This window comes from Dreissena polymorpha, chromosome 3 (assembly GCF_020536995.1).
Source record: "Dreissena polymorpha isolate Duluth1 chromosome 3, UMN_Dpol_1.0, whole genome shotgun sequence".
NCBI lineage: Eukaryota > Metazoa > Mollusca > Bivalvia > Myida > Dreissenidae > Dreissena > Dreissena polymorpha.
This window is the reverse complement of record NC_068357.1, coordinates 88,456,393-88,471,539: the sequence shown is the minus strand read 5'-3', so window position 1 is coordinate 88,471,539 and position 15,147 is coordinate 88,456,393. Positions and strand designations below refer to the sequence as shown.

General features: G+C 35.5%; 1 protein-coding gene across 7 annotated transcripts in view; it reads left to right on the top strand.

The window, feature by feature from the left end:
• The window catches only part of LOC127875154 (sodium/calcium exchanger 3-like), a 216,085-nt gene that overhangs the window by 78,316 nt on the left and 122,622 nt on the right, over nucleotides 1-15,147 (top strand). The window lies entirely within an intron of this gene.

Here is a 15,147-nt window from a genome sequence, read left to right as displayed (position 1 = left end):
TGGTCATGTCAGTGAAGAAACTTTTCTACACCTTTCCAAGATGTTTATTGTGTTAAATGGCTATAGTTTTCTCCCTAGTTAATTGGGTTTGGCTGCTTGATAAAAATATGTGCTGTTTGAATTTGTCTCGGGAAGGGTTATTAAACACTATCACAGATAGCAATGTATGGAAAGTACTGGCAAAAATTGTATGTTTGAATATGATGTTTTCGGTTATTCTGTTTCTTATTGTTTACCATACATTTTATTTCATGGAAGTTAATTGTGTGCTACAATATTGTACTATTATTGTTCTCATGAAAATGCATGCCTTAACAAATCTTGTAATTATAAGGGGTGTCTGGACAAGTCTTTTTTTTCTACATGACTGTTTAACTGATCACTAGTCCTCACATAGTAATATAGAAATATTTTTTTGAACCAGTAAATTAATCCTTTGTATACCACCGGACTAAGAAAAAATTACAAGAATAAGTACCCCCAGAACATCTACAGACAAATAGAGGTAATGAAGTAGTTATTGCAATAATAAGCAAAGTAGAAAATTAATTATTGTTCAACTCATCTGACCTCAGGTTTTGAAAAAGGAAATAAGTAAAAGTGAATATCAAATAACAATAGAGATATGTTTATGGCATCATTTGTAACTAGAAAGGTTAAACACTTGCAGTGTTTATTGCTTACAAAAAAAAGTAGACTTTAATATCAAGAAAGTTTGTTGAAATGTTTTGGATATTTTGGACAGTACTGTAATAATCATTAATGTTAAGTAAATGCTGCTTGAATTGACAAAGTTATGGTTCCTAATGATCATTTATTGTCCAGAAGCTGAGGGTATGTTCACATTTATTGAGTTAAGGTCCTCACTTAGAATGGCTGCAGTTAATAAAATATGAATAAGCTGCCCACAATTTTTAGCCAGTTAACACATAATTGTAATATTCTAATTACTGCCATGAAATACACAGGACTTAGTGGGGTGAGAAATTAGACTACATTCACTTATTCCTCTGAGCATAACAGAAACAGCAAACACCCTGGAAATATTAAGGCTTCATTGTTTTCACACCTTGGGACTTTTCTGTACTAACAGATGTAAGAACTTGGCATTCAGAAGAAAGATACAAGTAATTGGTAAGATATTAGACTCCTTGTTCCTTAAATCATTACTGTTCAGCAAACATTATAACAAGGCAGAACTCTGGGACACAGTTAGTCTTGTTGTCCTTTCAGGTTAAGAATTTGGCAGCGTGAATCTTGTTAATAGAGTCAATTGCAGGAAAACTATTCAATTGCTGGAGCAACTAAATGTGTGTAAGTTTTACTTTTAGTATGTGTTTTACATATGTGTAACTATTGGCAAATGTCTTTAACTTGATGCCCAATTCAGATTATTATTTTTTTTATAAATGAGGTCTCATCATTACAATGAGGTGCAACTAATCAACCTGAACTCTAAGAAACTCTATAAACAGTTATCTCATAGCGTGAGAGGTCCATACTAATTTTATAGCAATCATATAAAGGCGGACAAAACTCTTCATGTTTGTTTTGAGACAATTCTGAGCACGTATGATCAGACAAAATAGTTTTCCATCAGAAAAATTTAGACTGTGATAGCTATGTCAGACAATTGCACTGTTCAGTGATATAAGAGGCATAGACAAATTGAGATATGAATATGAATTGATGAAAACACTAAGTGCAGCACTGGTGTTTTCTAGGTACAATATCTCACAGTCATGAAATGTTAGTATTAATCACAAAATGAACAAAAGAAGATTAGAGTTTAGAAAAAAGGTAATATACAATAAAATAGATTTCTTAAATGAAGAATGGTCTTTCGTGACGCAGCATGGCACCTAAATGACTACAGGACAGTGACATATTCCTGGTCTTTTGGTTGCACAATTATGTTGTCTTTGTTGAACACTTATCCATGGCTTTCTTGTCTTTACTTCTTAAAGGTATGCTTGTGCACGCATCAGTATTTTTAGTTTTTGCTTTTAATTGATATATGGTTATTCTTGAATAATACTGTATTGTTATGGCTGTAAGATCATTTGCATTTGCAAAGAACACAAATCCATTGTCTCTTGATGCCAACAAAAATCACTGTCATGAGTTCTCATCAAAACAATATAGTGTACAATAGCTTTTGTATGAAACTGATTGCAGTACTTCATTTAGTGAAAATTACCAGAAAGAAACCAAATTAGTTTAATTAAAGAACAAATAGATAATTATCTGTTGTATTTGGAGCTATCAAGACTATATTTCTTACTGTATTTTTATGTATTTTTTACTTGCAAAGACCATCAGGACAGTTCACACTGTTTTTTTTCAATTTAATTGTCATTCAGACAATGTTTACACAATAAGAGTCTTGTATGTAACTTGATAAAATGTGATATAGAACTCTGGTGGAATTTGTTCCATGATTCAAATTCTGTACCGCCCCCAAAGTTATTACTGTTTCTGCAAAACACATCTCAGATACATTTCCATTCCCTTTAAAGTAACAGCAATACAGGATTGATAGGATGCTGTTGATAAATTTGAATATTGAGCTGCACTTAATGAAAATGGATGGTGAAATCTTACATAGAATTCTTATATCCCATGCATTCAGAGCTTGAACAGACTGCTGAAAGGTTTGTACTTCTGCCTTGTTGTTTTAGGCCATTTTCCCCAGTAACAAGGCGCTATTTCCGACTTGCAAATGAACCTTTGACAGCACTTTTATGTCATGAAATGCTTAGGCCAGCCAATCAGTGTTATTTGATGCCATGGTAACACTGGTTGGTGGAACAAACAAGTCTGCAAAGGGTCACTTATTACCTACTGATTTAGGTGTCGTAGAATCTTTTTTTTTGGCTGACAATTATTTTGTTTCTGATTTGTGTGGGTTACAACTTTGTTTTCAATGCTTCTAACATATTTGAAACTTATGCAACTTAACGCCATTCTTTTCTTTTTCTGAAAAAATCTTAGGCAATCATTTTAATCAGGAAAGCTTTTAAAAATAGATGCTACACCTTGATTGTATCACAGTATACATGATATGACATGAAGATGCTTTGAAGTTTTCCTTTTACAGGGTCTCACTTTAGACAAAAAACTTCCAGGATTTAAAAATGTTAAAAAATTAAAAGTATAAATAATAATAAACAATTTCTAGTTTTTATATTAATTTCTGATAGGAATTCATGTGTTTAAAATACAACAAAGGGCTTTATAATGTTCCATGTAAAAAATGCAATAAGCGGTAGATGTCTCTTACTTACAGACCAAAACTCGGGTGATAGACCTGTGACATGCAATGGGTATGATAAATTTAAGCATTTGTTATCATGTTATGGCCTATTTTAATAATCTACATACCATATAAATTTGACATCTTTAAATATTGTGATATAACAATTCCACATCTTTCTAATAATTATTAATGACATTTTTAGCTCACCTGAGCACAACTTGCTCATGGTGAGCTTTTGTGATCGCTTTTTGTCTGTAATCCATCGTCGGTTGTCCGTTGTGCGGCGTCAACATTTGCTTTGTTAACTCTCTAGAGGCCACATTTATTGTTTTAATGATATCTTGGATGAGTTCGAAAATGGTTACGTTTGCTTGAAAAACATGGCTGCAAAGGGGCGGGGCATTTTTCTTTATATGGCTATATATGGCTATAGTAAAATCTTGTTAACACTCTAGAGGCCACATTTATTGTCTGATCTTCATAAAACTTGGTAAGAATATTCATCCCAATAATATCTTGGATGAGTTCGAAAATGATGCCGGTTGGTTAAAAAAAAACATGGCCGCCAGCGGGCGGGGCATTTTTCCTTATATGGCTATTGTAAAACCTTGTTAACACTCTAGAGGCCACATTATTTTTCCGATCTTCATGAAACTTGCTCAGAAGATTTGTCCCACTGATATCTTGGATGAGTTCAAAAATGGTAACCTTTGCTTGAAAAACATGGCTGCCAAGGGGCGGGGCATTTTTACCTTATATGGCTATAGTAAAATCTTGTTAACACTCTAGAGGCCACATTTATTGTCCAATCTTTATGAAACTTTATCAGAATATTCATCCCAATAATATCTTGGACGAGTTCGAAAATGATGCTGGTTGGTTGAAAAACATGGCCGCCAGGGGGTGGGGCATTTTTCCTAATATGGCTTTAGTAAAACCTTGTTAACACTCTAGAGGCCACATTTATTGTCCAATCTTGATGAAATATGGTCAAAAGATTTGTCTTAATGATATCTTGGATGAGTTCGAAAATGGTAACGTTTGCTTGAAAAATATGGCCACCAAGGGGCAGGGCATTTTTCCTTATATAGCTATATAAGGCGATGGTAAAATCTTGTTAACACTCTAGAGGCCACATTTATAGTCCAATCTTCATGACACTCAGTCAGAAGATTCATCCCAATAATATCTTGGAGGAGTTCAAAAATGATGCCAGTTGGTTGAAAAACATGGCCACCACGGGGGCGGCGCTATTTTCCTTATATGGCTATAGTGAAACCTTGTTAACATTCAAGAGGTCACATTTATTTTCCGATCATCATGAAACTTGGTCAGAAGATTTGTCCCATTGATATCTTGGATGAGTTTGAAAATGGTTTTGGTTGCTTTAAAAACATGACCACCAGGGGCGGGGCATTTGTCCTTAAATGGCTATATATGACTATAGTAAAACCTTGTTACCTCTAGAGGCCACATTTATTGTCCAATCTTCATGAAATTTGGTCAGAATATTGGTCGCAATGATATCTTGGATGAGTTCGAAAATAATTATGTTTGCTTGAACAAAATGGCTTCCAAGGGACGGGGCATTTTTTTTAATATGGCTATAGTAAAATCTTGTTAACACTCTAGAGGCCACATTTACTGTCCGATTTTCATGAAACTTGGTCAGAAGATTCATCCCGATAATATCTTGGATGAGTTAAAAAATGGTGGCGGTTAGTTGAAAAACATGACTGCCAGGGGGCGGGGCATTTTTCCTTATATGGCTATTGTAAAACCTTGTTAACACTCTAGAGGCCACATTTATTTTCCGATCTTCGTGAAACTTGGTCAGAAGATTTGTCCCAATAATATCTTGTTATCTCAGGTGAGCGGCTTTGGGCCTTTCAGGCCCTCTTGTTTTCTGACAGTAGAATCCTACATTTATTTGGAACTTGGAATATTGTTGCCAAAAAATATTTATTGCTATTAACTTCCCTCCTTGTCTTACTTGTCTTTTCTCATTCATTTGGCCAGAAAGTCATCGCTGCTTCAAATTGTCAATGCCTTAGCTCGTCTGTCAATTAATTAAGCCTTGAATGCCAGCAAAATAATGCTATGCATGCAGTGGTGACATTTTTCCCCCATTTATCTTATAGAATGTATTGATTATATCCAGTATTGAATCCCATTGTTTTTGGCGGGAGCATATAGTCGCCGCTTTGTCTGTCCGTCCTTGTGTCCGTCCGTCCGTGCACAATTTTTGTCCTATTTCTCAGCAACTAATGACCGTAATTCAATGAAACTTTATGGGAAGCTTCACTACCAAGAGGAGATGTGCATATTATCAGCGGTTCTGGTTGGATGATTTTTCACAGAGTTATGGCCCTTTGAAATTTTCTATAAAAAAATTCTTGTCCCCCCAACTACTGTGCCCTCAAGACGTTTCCTTTTATCTGAATATTTAGTGCAATATTGTGACAAAAAAAAACTTTGGGGAGCATCAACCGTCTCCGACGGTTTCTTGTTTGGTATATGTGCCCTTTTTTTTCGTCCCTTATGCCGGTGCTGATGTTCACTGAATTGGCATTAGTACTTCACAATTTATACCTAAAGAACTTGGAGGATTTTATTTGTCTCATGGTTGAAGGTACATTTACAACTGTGGGCTATAATTAAAGTAAAATTATTTTTTCTATGTATCTTTTTAAATTGTTTTCTATTGCTGCATTAGTTATGCTATAACCTCATGTAGGTTATCATTTTGCACATTGTATGATTTGCAAAATTCAGTTGATATTTGTCATTTTGTTGTGTCTTGGCTTTCATTAAGAGCTGCTCCAGCACACTTTCTTCTAATGAAAACTTATTAGCACTATAGCTGTCTTGTTCCCATTTGAGACACATGTGTGAACTTTTGAACCTAATCTCTTTGAAATGATGCTGTATTGTTGTTTGCCATTGGTAATCATTGTGCATCAATAACTCCTTATCTGTTCTTTTCTAATCTGTTTTCTATAGCTTGTACATGACATTTATCCGACTAGTTTTCTTCATTTGTAATATGTGAAAAAAGATAACGTCTGAGATTAGAATTTCAAATAAAGCATTTTGATCAGGTAGACACATTATTGGCCAAGAAATTGAACATGATTCTTTTTCTTGAATTTAAAACTGCTTTCACTTGGAGGTTAACAGAAAATATTTGGTTAACTTTGATAGATAAACGTACATTAACGACTATATAGTACCCAACACATTGTTTTCCATTATATAATTATGTACACTTTGTCTGTGCCAGCCAGAATTTTTAGCACACCTAAACACAGGTGCTCATAGTTTGGTACTCATGTTAAGCAATAATGGTTGATTTGTAGTCATGATCCTGTGAAGTGCGTTGTCAACTTATAGCTTGTTAACACTCTTAAAGTCACTATCACGCTCGCCAATGCATACGGCTACTGTATTATGCTATATAAAAACATTCAACAACAAGTAGTACCATACGATGGTTAATTACAATAGGAAGACCCTAAAAACAAGTAACATTGATGTAAAAACGTTATATTACAAGCATTCGGCAAGTTTTAAGCATCTAAATATCTAAATATCGGTCCACGATGTAATCTATCTTCGCTTTCGAGTCAGGATCGGATTAATTCGGGTTGTGTTCATTTGCATAATTTATACAAGCCATTTTCGCATTGGCTAAGTTCCAGTTACCCAGAATTCATTTTGATTTCACAGAATGATTATTCATGAGAGCTACGTCATGCTTCCGATGCTTACCGTATCCAATCTCGTGTTCGCCTGTAAATGTTCGGATATTTCACGGGAGATATAAATGGAATTATTTGTGGCCACAAAAAAATAAAAACGAGCATTTTGTATCTCGTTAAATCAATTCTACCAGACAACATCTAACGTTGAAATTTTGCATTTTGCTAAAAGGAACATTGATTTTTTTATGGGTTAGCTTTATTTAACGAAATATTCGATATTTTTGAGCGTGATTGTTACTTTAATGTGACATTGGTCGGTCTGTAGGAAGACCAGTTCATTTCCGATCAATAACTTGTCAAGGAATTGATTGATTGGCTTGATACTTCCTATGTGCAAATGGCATTGGACAGTAAATGACCCCTATTGAAATTGGGGTCACTAGGTCAAAGCTCAAGGAATCTGTCATAATAAGTGTGAAAATAGTTTCCGATCAATTACTTGTAAACAAACTGACAGATTGGCTTGATACTTCCCATGTGCATTGGCCTTGGTCAGTTGATGACCCATATTGAAATTCGGGTCACTAGGTCAAATGCCAATGTCACTGTGGCATTAAGTAATAAATTGTTTTCCATTTGATATGTCATCAAAGAATCTAGTGATGGGTGTCATGGGCCTGTATTAGGGGGGCATCTGTCTTCAACTGCGGAGCTCTTGTAAATCTTGATAATGTTTGGTCTGTCTGTTTATCTTTACAATATCTAGGCAGAGTTCAAGTTCAAATGTGGGTCACAAGTTTCTGATATTTAAAATGGTCACGTGTGTTAAAAAGTAAAATCTTATGAAAGCCTTGTTACCTCTGTATTGCCTGCAATTTATAAATTTAAAATGCCTCACTTCTAAAATTAATTCAAATATCAAATTTAGTTTTATCCAATCATTGTCGCTAACCTAATAAGCATGAAGTTCACGTGGTGAGCTATAATTATTGTCATCACCCTATTTCAGGCATCTGTCTTGTGTGTCATCAATCATGCCCTTTTGTTCACTCGACTCTTAGCTTAAAACCACTCTACAGGCTGTATATTTTAGCAATTTTTAAAGAAACTTGGTCAGAATGTTTATCATGGCAATTTCTAGGTCCTAGCTGTATCTGGGTCATGTGTGTCCATACTCTAAGTCATGAGGTAAACTCTTTGAAATCCCTTGTTACCACTCCAGAGTCCACATGAATTACTCAATCTTGGTTACCACTCCAGAGTCCACATGTAATTTACTCAATCTTGGTTAATCCTGTCAGAATGTTTATCTTTAAATGATCTAGACGGAGGTTTGAATATAGAATTGTTTGCCATGCCTATAGATTCTGTAAATAAGAGACAATCAGTTAATGCTCCATGACATCTCTTTCAATCATATGGGAATAATGTTGCATATTAAGTTGGGACAGGGACAGTTTCCTATACCAAGCTGCTTACAGACATGCAAGGAGATTTCCCAAGTTGCCAATTCTAGTTTTGAACGAAACAATCCAACATACATCTATCAATGTAAGATGCAAATAGAGTTGTGAGGTAAACAATCTGCATCACACATGAGTTTTGAATAAAAGGGAACCGCTACTAGTACAGATAACACATTTATCTCAAGGCAAGATTTGATTGAGAATGTGTTTAGCTGTTAAGAAAGCTTGTACTATATTGTTATTGATGAGTCTGGTAAGAAGATTCTTGTACTTTAACCCTTTGCATGCTGGGAAATTTGTCGTCTGCTAAAATGTCGTCTGCTGAATTTCTAAAATTAGCATTTTCTTCGATTTTTTTCAAAGAATATTATCAGAATAGCAAACAGTTTGAATCCTGATGAGACGCCACGTTCTGTGGCATCTCATCTGGATCCAAACTGTTTGCAAAGGCCTTCAAAATTCGGTTCCCGCACTGAAAGGGTTAAGAATTGTTTGTTAGAGATTGAATGCACCTAGGCGGGCTAATATGCCTCATGGTGAGTCATAAATGTACATAACCTTATAATCTAGTCATTTAAAAAAAGAAAGAATGGTTTTCCTATTTTAACTTACTGTATCATTTCCTTGTGAAGGCCAGGCGATTGAAGAAAGAAGGATCTGAATAAATGTTAATGTTTACGCGATATATGTATATAATTATGCAATATTTTTGCAGATTTTTTGTATAAATGAGAACACTGTTCTGAATTATGATAAGATGCTATTGTTTAGAAACAACTATTTGAGGACAGAATTCACATGAAGTTTTCATATCAAATCTGCTAAGATTTGAATGTGGCGCAAGGACAATTATTTAACTACATTTTGTATGTAGAAAACCGTGTGGCAACTTGGCAGATTTTTGGCTTATGAATAAGCATTCAGTCGAAACCCGATGGCTCGAACTGGTCGGGACTGGCAACAAGAGTTCGAGCCATCTGGAATTCGAGCCATCCGATTTCTAATGAACTTTTGTTTACGAGCAAGTCTGCAGTACATTTTAACCTCCAGTTGAAGAGTACACACATTGCTTCAACTCCGTATTACTTCGTTCTACTTTCTGCTTTTGAATTAAAAAGAACCAAATATATACTTAATACTTTTATGTACCAATATTTTTAAACAGTAACAAATACAATCAAACAAATATATCATATAGTAAATAATATCATGCATCAGCACTATGTAACACATCATTTACATATGAAACAGTATTATATTAATTGATTTATTTATATTTTTTAAGAATAACATTATGTCAGTCTGTGTTGCATTCCTAAGCTGTTGTCGAGAAACGAAGCTATCTATTACATCCAGTTGAGATTGAACCTGCTGTGAGTTTTCGCGATCCGCGAGATATTTTCTGATAACATTAATACACAATGTCATCTTTTACTCACAACCATTAAGTCGATGACATGTTTGAAACTGGTGTTAAATCAATTATTGAGTGCCTTTAAGCAAGCGGTCCTAATCAATTAACAGTTTATGCGACCCGAAGTGAGTTTGAGCCATCCAAACAAATGAATGTGTGAAAATTGTCACGGGGACTGTGAAAACAGTTCGAGCCATCCAATAATTCGAGCCGACCATCCGACAAAATTTTGTATGAATATATAGCAATAAAAAACTGGTGCTTTGATGTGAGTTTGAGCCAACCGGAAATTCGAGCAAAGCGAGTTCTAGCCATCAGGTTTCGACTGTAAAAACAGTGCTCAGGGAAGTCAGGCTATTCAGGGATGACATATTTGGCCAAAACTTAGAAGAGACTTCCTTTAAAGTAAAATACTGTTTAATAATAAAGTCTCATCCCTGATTAGACTGTGCAGACTTCACAGGCTAATCTTTTACAACACTTCAAGCTCATGCATTAAGCCTGCTTATCTGAGAGTGTGCATCATATGTAGTATTCTCCTCTTGTGTTAGAAGCTTTTAGAACATTAACAGAACAGGTTGTGAAAACGGTGTCTATCAAGAACATTATTATTTGCCTATCAAATGTAATGGAACAGGTGAAATATAATTTCAGGAGAAAAATGTATCACAGAATATATGAGTGCAAAACATCAGCTAGTCTGGATTACCTGGCCCTGACACTACACATTTTGATGGAATATTCTCTGTATTATCATATGTTATAATTGAATATTTTCAATTTTATGATTTTTCATAGAGTTTTCTGTGTCCGAATTATAGCCACATTTATGCCTTTATTATATTTTACCTAAAAGGTAACTGTAAGAGGTTTAGAATAATAAAAATCAACCATCTGAACCTAAAAATGTAGAAGTTTATTCAAATTAGTTAATGTGATTTTGCTTGGAAAATAAACAAATATTGCCAATATGTACAATCAGAAAGTTAAATGTGCATTAAATGTGTCAAGACTTAATAATTTTACAGACGGGGTAATCATGTGGTAGTCAAGATGGCGACATCCACGCCGAGGCAAGTATTTATCGCCGTTTAATATCCTTTATATCTTGTATTAATTGTTTAAATGCCGCTCACTTTTAAGCCATATCAACAAGAAAGTTACAAGCGTTTATTTAGTACTAATATTCGCTCTATATCGCGACTTTACTCAGTGCAAAATTTCTTAGCGGGATGACCCCATTACAGCTTCATTAAGAAAATTTGCGGGGAGTAAAGTAGAGATATAAAGCGAATTTTAAAACGAAATAAACACTAATCACCGTTTCACTAATATGGGTGGAAAGTGAGCGTCATTTAAGAATTAAACAAAATTAATAAATGGTATACAGCGGCGAAAAATTATGGTCTCGGCATGGACGTCGTTGCCATCTTGACTATCACGTGATTACCCCCTCTGATTTAAGTGTTCCACATTATTTGATAGCATTATCTAAGGGAGACAACTGCTATGTTAACTGGATGAATGAAATTGGACTACCAGTATCAAGTCATGGAAAATCTTTATACCTTACAAAAAGAGCTTTTATGTCCAATCATTGTCAGCCAGAGTAGTTATAAAACATCATAAAAATAACTATACATTTTAAGTGTTTTTGTCAAAAGACATTGCATTTTGGAGTTGTGAAAGATTTTCAGGATTGCTAGGTTCTAAGATGATTATGCAAGTGGGAATGATTGCCTAAATACCTCCAGATGTCTCACTTAGTGAACTAGGCTGCTTTGATGTTCCAGAGAAGTAGATATGTGGCTTGGCATTGAAATATTCATTGTTTATTTCTCATCCCTCTAAGCTTGAAGCACATCATTTTCGATGTCTTTAATGAGATTGATGTTGGTGTGGCACTTAATGGACCAAATCTATCGAGTGGTTCAGGTTTATTTCTGTTTATTTTAGTTCTATGAAAGAAAACGAATATGCACTTATACATGCACTTATTGGCATTTCAAGACACAATGTAATGAAAGCAGTATAGATTGTATTATTTTCATTAAGATAAGACCCACGTTTGTCTTTAAAATTTTAAACATTTTAAATTGTGTTTCAAGTATCATTGCAAGAGTTTAGTATTTCAAGTGATTATTGTATATATATATTGGTCATGCTCTGTGAACAGGGGGTTACATTTATGTAGGCAAAGTGTCGTCCCTGATAAGCCTGTGCAGTCCGCTAATCAGGGACAATACTCTCCGCCTTGTCTAGATTTTTTATAAGAAGAGTGTTTCTTGGATGAAAAATATTAGCCTGACATTACAGTTGAACACTTTAAGACTGAACATATAGGGTATAGGGTATGGTCATTACAGTTGAAGACTGGACATATAGGGTATAGTCATTACAGTTGAACACTTGAAGACTGGACATTTAGGGTATGGTCACTACAGTGGAACACTTGAAGACTGGACATATAGGGTATGGTCATTACAGTGGAACACTTGAAGACTGGACATATAGGGTATAGTCATTACAGTTGAACACTTGAAGACTGGACATATAGGGTATGGTCATTACAGTTGAACACTTGAAGACTGGACTTATAGGGTATGGTCATTACAGTTGAAGACTGGACATATAGGGTATGGTCATTACAGTGGAACACTTGAAGACTGGACATATAGGGTATAGTCATTACAGTTGAACACTTGAAGACTGGACATATAGGGTATGGTCATTACAGTTGAACACTTGAAGACTGGACATATAGGGTATGGTCATTACAGTTGAACACTTGAAGACTGGACATGTAGGATATGGTCATTACAGTTGAAGACTTGAAGACTGGACATATAGGGTATAGTCATTACAGTTGAACACTTGAAGACTGGACATATAGGGTATGGTCATTACAGTTGAACACTTGAAGACTGGACATATAGGGTATGGTCATTACAGTTGAACACTTGAAGACTGGACATGTAGGATATGGTCATTACAGTTGAAGACTTGAAGACTGGACATATAGGGTATAGTCATTACAGTTGAACACTTGAAGACTGGACAGGTAGGATATGGTCATTACAGTTGAAGACTGGATATATAGGGTGTAGTCATTACAGTTGAACACTTAAAGACTGGACATATAGGGTATGGTCATAACAGTTGAACACTTGAAGACTGGACATATAGGGTGTAGTCATTACAGTTGAACACTTGAAGACTGGCCATATAGGAAAAAGTCATTACAGTTGAAAACTTGAAGACTGGCCATATAGGGTTTGGTCATTACAGTTGAACACTTGAAGACTGGACATATAGGGTATGGTCATTACAGTTGAACACTTGAAGACTGGACATATAGGGTATGGTCATTACAGTTGAACACTTGAAGACTGGACATATAGGGTATGGTCATTACAGTCGAACACTTGAAGACTGGACATATAGGGTATGGTCATTACAGTTGAACACTTGAAGACTGGACATATAGGGTATAGTCATTACAGTTGAACACTTGAAGACTGGACATATAGGGTATGGTCATTACAGTCGAACACTTGAAGACTGGACATATAGGGTATGGTCATTACAGTTGAACACTTGAAGACTGGACATATAGGGTATGGTCATTACAGTGGAACACTTGAAGACTGGACATGTAGGATATGGTCATTACAGTTGAACACTTGAAGACTGGACATATAGGGTATAGTCATTACAGTTGAACACTTGAAGACTGGACATGTAGGATATGGTCATTACAGTTGAAGACTGGACATATAGGAAAAAGTCAATACAGTTGAACACTTGAAGACTGGACATATAGGGTATGGTCATTACAGTCGAACACTTGAAGACTGGACATATAGGGTATGGTCATTACAGTTTGAACACTTGAAGACTGGACTTATAGGGTATGGTCATTACAGTTGAACACTTGAAGACTGGACATATAGGGTATAGTCATTACAGTCAAACACTTGAAGACTGGACATATAGGATATGGTCATTACAGTTGAACACTTGAAGACTGGACATATAGGGTATGGTCATTACAGTCGAACACTTGAATACTGGACATGTAGGATATGGTCATTACAATTGAACACTTGAAGACTGGACATATAGGGTATGGTCATTACAGTTGAACACTTAAAGACTGGACATATAGGATAATAGTCATTACAGTTAAACAGTTAAACAGCTTTGTGAGATAGGTTCATAATTATGTGCACTTAGTACTGGTAACAACCAGCTTACCAAGGAAAAATTCAAGAAGTTAAACTGAAATGACATAAATACTGAATGCAGCAAAAAATCTTAACCCTTTCCCACTCAGAAGCAAAGTTAAAATGGCTATATGCAACCAGCATAAAACCATAACGGCCTCTGAGTAAGTTGCATACTGGCAGTCTGTTCAGGTTTATGCTGTTTGCTGCTCCTATAAATAGAAGGCTTGGAAACGAAGCCTTTAAAACATGCATCTATTTAGACAAGTCCTTTGTTTAATTTTATTATGCTCCCCCAAAAAATTTGAAAGGGAGCATATAGTCTCCGCTTCGTCCTTCTGTCCGTCCGTCCCTGTGTCTGTCCATGCACAATTTTTGTCCAGGCTATTTCTCAGCGACTAATGACTGAAATTCAATGAAACTTTATGGGAAGCTTCACTACCAAGAGGAGATGTGCATATTATCAGCGGGTTCTGGTCGGATGATTTTTCACAGAGTTATGGCCCTTTGAAATTCTCTATTAACTGTACATATAGTGCAATTCTTGTCCGGGCTATTTCTCAGCAACTAATGACCGGAATTCAATGAAACTTTATGGGAAGCTTCACTACCAAGAGGAGATGTCTATATTATCAGCAGTTCTGGTCGGATGATTTATCACAGAGTTATGGCACTTTGAAATTTTCCATTAACTGTACATATAGTGTAATTCTTGTCCGGTGTATTTTTCAGCAACTAATGACCAGAATTCAATGAAACTTTATGGGAAGCTTCACTACCAAGAGAAGATGTGCATATTATCAGCAGGTTCTAGTCGGATGATTTTTCACAGAGTTATGGCCCTTTGAAATTTTCCATTAACTGTACATATAGTGTAATTCTTGTCTGGTGTATTTCTCAGCAACTAATGACCGGAATTCAATGAAACTTTATGGGAAGCTTCACTACCAAGAGAAAATGTGCATATAATCAGCAGGTTCTGGTCGGATGATTTTTCACAGAGTTATGGCCCTTTGAAATTTTCTATAAAAAAATTATTGTCCCCCCCCAACTACTGTGCCCTCAAGACGTTTCCTTT